Genomic DNA, 5,636 nt, shown 5'->3' with positions numbered 1-5,636 from the left:
CCACGGGGGAGAGACAAGCCCAGAAAATTTTTAGGGGGGGGCTCACGCCGTGGACGACGGGGCAGCAGGAGTACGGGATAGAGTGGTTCAGAGGGTTGACAGAGGAGGCCGCCAGGTTAAGGGAGTTACTGGACACCCGGGGGAAGGAGTATGTAGAGGCACGGCGAGAGGTACTGGGGTGTGTTGCCAGTCCGGTCCGGCCCGTTCCTGATCCCCGCTTAGGGCCAGTGGCGTGTGTTCCCAGTACGGTTCGGCCTGTTCCTGCCTCACGCACCGAGCCTGTGGTGCGCGTCGCCAGCCCGGTCCGGCCTGTTCCTGTCCCTCGCACCAAGCCTGTGGTGCGCGTCGCCAGCCCGGTTCGGCCTGTTCCTGCTCCCCGCACCAAGCCTATGGTGCGCTTCATCAGCCCGGTTCGGCCCGTCCCTGCTCCCCGCACCAAGCCAATGGTGCGCGTCGTCAGCCCGGTCCGGCCTGTTCCTGCGCCCCGCACCAAGCAAGTGGTGCGCTTCATCAGCCCGGTTCGGCCCGTCCCTTCTCCCCGCACCAAGCCAATGGTGCGCTTCGTCAACCCGGTTCGGCCCGTCCCTGCTCCCCGCACCAAGTCAATGGTGTGCGTCGTCAGCCCGGTCCGGCCTGTTCCTGCTCCCCGCACCAAGCAAGTGGTGCGCTTCATCGGCCCGGTTCGGCCCGTCCCTGCTCCCCGCACCAAGCCAATGGTGCGCGTCGTCAGCCCGGTCCGGCCCGTCCCTGCTCCCCGCACCAAGCCTGTGGTGCGCGTCGTCAGTCTGGCACAGCCCGTGCCTGTTCCACTGGTGCCTGGTCCGGCACCGGTCAGCTGCTCCACTCCGGAGCTAGAGCATTCCGCTCCACCAGTGTTCAGTCCAGCTCCGGCCAGCAGGGCCAGACCGGATCAGGGGCGCTTTGGGGGGTTAGAGAGGGAGTGGGAGTCATGCCCGGAGCCGGATCCACCGCCGAGGCGGAGTGCCCACCCGGTCCCTCCCCTGTTGTGTTTGGTTGGCGCGGCCGGAGTCCGCGCCTTTGGGGGGGGGTACTGTCACGCCCTGGCTCTGGGGACTCTCGTATGTTGAGCCAGGGTGTTAGGTTCTAGTTTTGTGTTTCTATGTTGGCCAGGGTGGCTCCCAATCAGAGACGGCTGTTGCTCGTTGTCTCTGATTGGGAGCCATACTTAGGTAGCTGTAAGGCATTCGTTTCGTGTGGTTTCTTGTTCCTTTTGATTTGTGTTTGTATCGAACGACTTTCACGTTTCGTTTGTTGTTTTGTTCGCTGTGGTGTACAATAAAATAAATATGTACGCATATCACGCTGCGCCTTGGCCCGCTTCTTTTCAAGACGATCGTGACAGCAACAAAATAAGAAAAATTCCAAGGGGGGTTAATAGTTTCGCAAGACACTGTACACAACTGAAATATTTGATTGTTTCATAGTCATTTCCTTTTTTTTTTGGCAATATAACGTTCACTGTTTTTTGCTTTGAAATTTCCCTTAAAAAGCTCTAAAACCATTGTAATGCAATTATTTGATAATGCATTTCATGTTTTTTTTATTATCGAATTCGAAAACCGTTATTATTTTTTTGTAATCGAACCGAAACCGAACAGACTTAAAAAAGTACAAATTTCTCAGCATTAACACACACACACACACACACACACACACACACACACACACACACACACATACGTGTTTTTAGACAATATCAGGACTTATGACAAAAATGTGACATATTGGGACATGCCTTTCCCAAGGTCCAAGAGACCTGGGAATCAAAATAGTTTGGTCCCATGATTCTAGGAATACATCCATCTGTTGAGATTTTGTCTAGGGCTATATTTTGTTCAGACCTGATTTTAATAGTATATATGAGGACTTTTTCGGGTTCATGTGACATATAAGGCCCATAGCAACAGCAGCCCATAGATACACACTGATTTTCAGGTTTATGTGACTTATGAAGAACCTGTAAATAGGGTCTGTATTTGAACTTGGTTCCGGTTACATGTTGAAATGTCTGCATAAGAATCATAGGTGTACAATACTTAACTAAAGCTTTTAAAAAATTATTATAATAATCATGCTCACCAGATAGGTAACCTTCAACAGAAATGCCTATCCATGTTCACATAGCTCATAAATATAATATATTCTCAGTCTACTGTTTAAGTTGTATTATTGTTATTTATAACAATACATTTGCAGTCAATATTCATGTAAAAAAAAGAGGGAACACTTTATGCCTTACTTTTATTGAGTGCCAGCGAAAATATGCAAATTAACAAATCAATTGAACACCCAGAATAGACCACCTACACTTTGCCTCCTTCCCTGCTATGCACAAGGCAGTAGAAATGGCATGTTTGAAATGAATGAGAAACTCTCTATTAAAGCATCCAGCTTCTATGAAACATGACAGTGTACATTCAGCTAACCTGTCTAAATAACATAGGGATTTACATCATAGTTACATAGTGCAAGTTACCATACACAAGGCCTGTTACAAGCACCCATTGAAATGGTAATAGTTTAACAGTAATTTAAACACCTTGCCACATTCAACAACTTGTGGTTAAGAACAAAGTGCTTCTGAAAACTTAGGAACAATAACAATCCCTTTAAGTACTGTTTATCTCTTTTCCCTGTCAATGAGAGCAGAGTATTAACCTATATCATCAACTGTTATCCCAAAAAAATGTGACCATAAGTGGCAAACATATGCTCATTAATAGCCCTCAATTATACATAAACATACAAACATGTGGGATCTACAGTTGAGCCTATGTGGCATGTTTGTACAAGAACCAACAATATAAATCATTTAAGGAAAATAAAATAATATGAACATGAAACCCACAGATATTAACACTATCTGGGGAGAAGTTGATTGAAATTGGAATTGAATGGTACCTGAGCTACAGTTGGCATGCTCTAGTTCTATCTATTCATCTTCCTTTTTAATGCTACATTTCTGTTGTGGATGTAGTATTTGATAGCAACCCAGTCTCTGTCTTTCAGAGCTACTGGCTCTGCTTGGAGGCAGGAGTCACAGTCCTTTTTACCTGGTATTCTGCAGCTTGTTATGAAATTAAGCAAATGCCGCTCAACAGCTTTCACTTCATCACCTGTCCACTTGCTTCTCACCTTCACAGCTTTCATAAATGGAAACAAAATACAACTGATTAACAATGAGCTCTGCTAAAGTGACAAATGGATGATATGATACAAAGGATTATAGTTAGTAGTTATATGATGTTATCAATACATGTGAACACAAAATGCTTACTAACCTTGCTTTCCTTTGGAGCACTTTGAGGATGCTTGGGATGTGATTATTTTACCATGTCTTGGTTGTGTGTTGCTCATGTGTACATTATCCAAGGTGGTTGACTCAGGAGTGCCCTTCATGTTGTCCAGGGTGGTTGACTCAGAAGTGCCCTCCATGTTGTCCAGGGTGGTTGACTCAGAAGTGCCCTCCATGTTGTCCAGGGTGGTTGACTCAGAAGTGCCCTCCATGTTGTCCAGGGTGGTTGACTCTGGTGTTTGCCTCAGCAGTGTCTGGTCCCTAGAAGTCTCTGTTGTTGAGCCTTTGCAAAGTAATAATGAATGTGATTATGTTCTATGAGCTTCATGACAATACGTTTGCTTGCTTGTATTATTCACTGTAAACAACCTCAATGTCAGGCAATATGCAATTCTACATTAGATATTAACTGATATTTGAGATATAAACATAAACTGATTGCAAATCCATAAATGTGGAATTACTTATCACCACCAATGTGATTGTTTAAAAACAGATAGAGGATCATTTCGATAATCCCCACAGAAATGTGCATTTATGTGACATAACTTAAAGATATTACCACATATATACAAGTCAGGATACCTTTGCATTGATGTAGGTCAGCAATGGTTTCTTCACTGGAATCATCATCACTAATTTCTACTTCATATGGTTGGGTAAAAACATTTACGGCCAATTATTTAAATTAAGGACTAACAACACTTATAATAGTTATATTTGAAGTGGCTAAAAACTATATTTCAAACAAAATTTTACCTTCAGGATAGACCTCAATGTCATCCAGCCCTTTCCCCTGCAGGTAAGGTAGTCTTCCTTTTTCGATTGCTATCAACAGTTTGCTGACTTTTGCGAGCTGCAGGGTACTCTCTGGAAGCCGATAGAATTCTCTATGGACACGGATGTCATGTCCTAGAAAGGTGGCAAGTTGATCCATTTCATTTTCTTTGAGGTTTAGTAGTGTGGACAAAGTGGCGACTTGTTTCCGCAATCTTGTTGAGGTGAGTGCCTCTGGGTTCTTTGCACCACATTGTTTGCATACTTGCGAAAGCAGTCGGAGCCTCTGTAATGGGAAAGGACACCTGGCCGTGTAAACATGTACACATTTTCTTTGTGGACTTGACACTCTTTTCTGCTTATCATGAGGAGGTCCATAGCAGTGATCATGTCAGGGGTTAGAAGAACTGGAACCTTTCTTGACCTTTTACCTCGAATCTCAACTCTCTCAAAGTGCTCTGCAAGCTTCCTCTCGAAGTCAGTAAGGCCCCTCACAATGTCTGGATTCAGCTCCGTAAGATCCCTGGATGTGAAAGACTGAAGCTCCATTTTTGAAACTTCCCCTTCCCTCCTTCTGTTAAATAGTACTACCTGCATCAAAGTCACTTTAGGAAGATTTCCAAAGCTTTTGCTGTTGGGTTCTTCCTCAAGGTCCTTCATACACTTAGCACACTCAGTAGCAAGAAACGTGTGCAGCACCGACACATCCTCTGTAAAGGGTCAAACCTGTGGTTTATTCCATTTGGCTTGTTGAAGTGTACCCAATGCGGCAGCTGAAATGGACTCTGTCCACTTTTTCTGATGTAAAGTGGCAAATTGCTTTGCAGACTCTGCAACAGCAGGGCGATTTGCAGTGATGGCATTGCATTGAATAATGCCTGCAACTTTGGCTAAACTGTGTCCCAATTTCAAAGCCAATGATGGGATTTTATACGAGTTGCTTTCAACATCATAACCAGCAACATATCTTACTGCCTGTATCACATGGGGAAAGTTACAGGGCATAACAAGGACTTCGGTGCTCTTCAAAGGTGTTATAGCCCTTGCCGTTATCAATAGTCTTGCCATCTCTCTAATTTTTTGGCGTATGTAGTCATTCCTTCTCTCATATGGTTTCCTGGAATTCAACAGTGACTCGCCGATACAAAGGAATTCAGTTTCACTCCTTACATCCGAGGAAACGTCATCCTGGTTCATTTCACAAGCAATCTTCCAAACAGTTTCCTCAACTGAGTCAGGTCTTGGTAAGTGCAGTTGAATCCGTTTTCGCCCAACTTGAGGCTCTCCCTCAACAGACTTCTTCGGGCAGTTTCTCACATGTCTCCATAGGGAATTTCTTGCATACAGTCCTTCGCAAAATTTGCAGTGACGGTAGTCATCAGATGGTTTTGCATTACTAGGTCTTTTACAGGCAACCATCTCTCCAGTGCCACAGCTTGCAACTTCAGTATTATGGTCAAAGTTTCATCTCTTCTTAAGAGAGCGTAACAACTCTCTTCTTTTGCGGGATCCTTTATTAAAACTGAAAGCCATTGCAACATCA

At 44.7% G+C, this 5,636-nt stretch overlaps 1 long non-coding RNA gene across 1 annotated transcript; it reads right to left on the bottom strand.

The window, feature by feature from the left end:
- Nucleotides 1-2,903: 2,903 nt before the first annotated feature.
- LOC311114502 lies at nucleotides 2,904-3,982 on the bottom strand. The gene is made up of 3 exons (XR_014611120.1): nucleotides 3,902-3,982; nucleotides 3,303-3,599; nucleotides 2,904-3,164 (listed from the first exon to the last, which is right to left on the bottom strand). It is a non-coding gene; the product is annotated as an uncharacterized lncRNA (long non-coding RNA).
- Nucleotides 3,983-5,636: the final 1,654 nt, after the last annotated feature.

Source organism: Coregonus lavaretus (genome assembly GCF_964263955.1).
Source record: "Coregonus lavaretus genome assembly, contig: HAP1_SCAFFOLD_1115, whole genome shotgun sequence".
NCBI classification, from domain to species: Eukaryota; Metazoa; Chordata; class Actinopteri; order Salmoniformes; family Salmonidae; genus Coregonus; species Coregonus lavaretus.
This window is presented reverse-complemented; position numbering and strand designations above follow the sequence as displayed.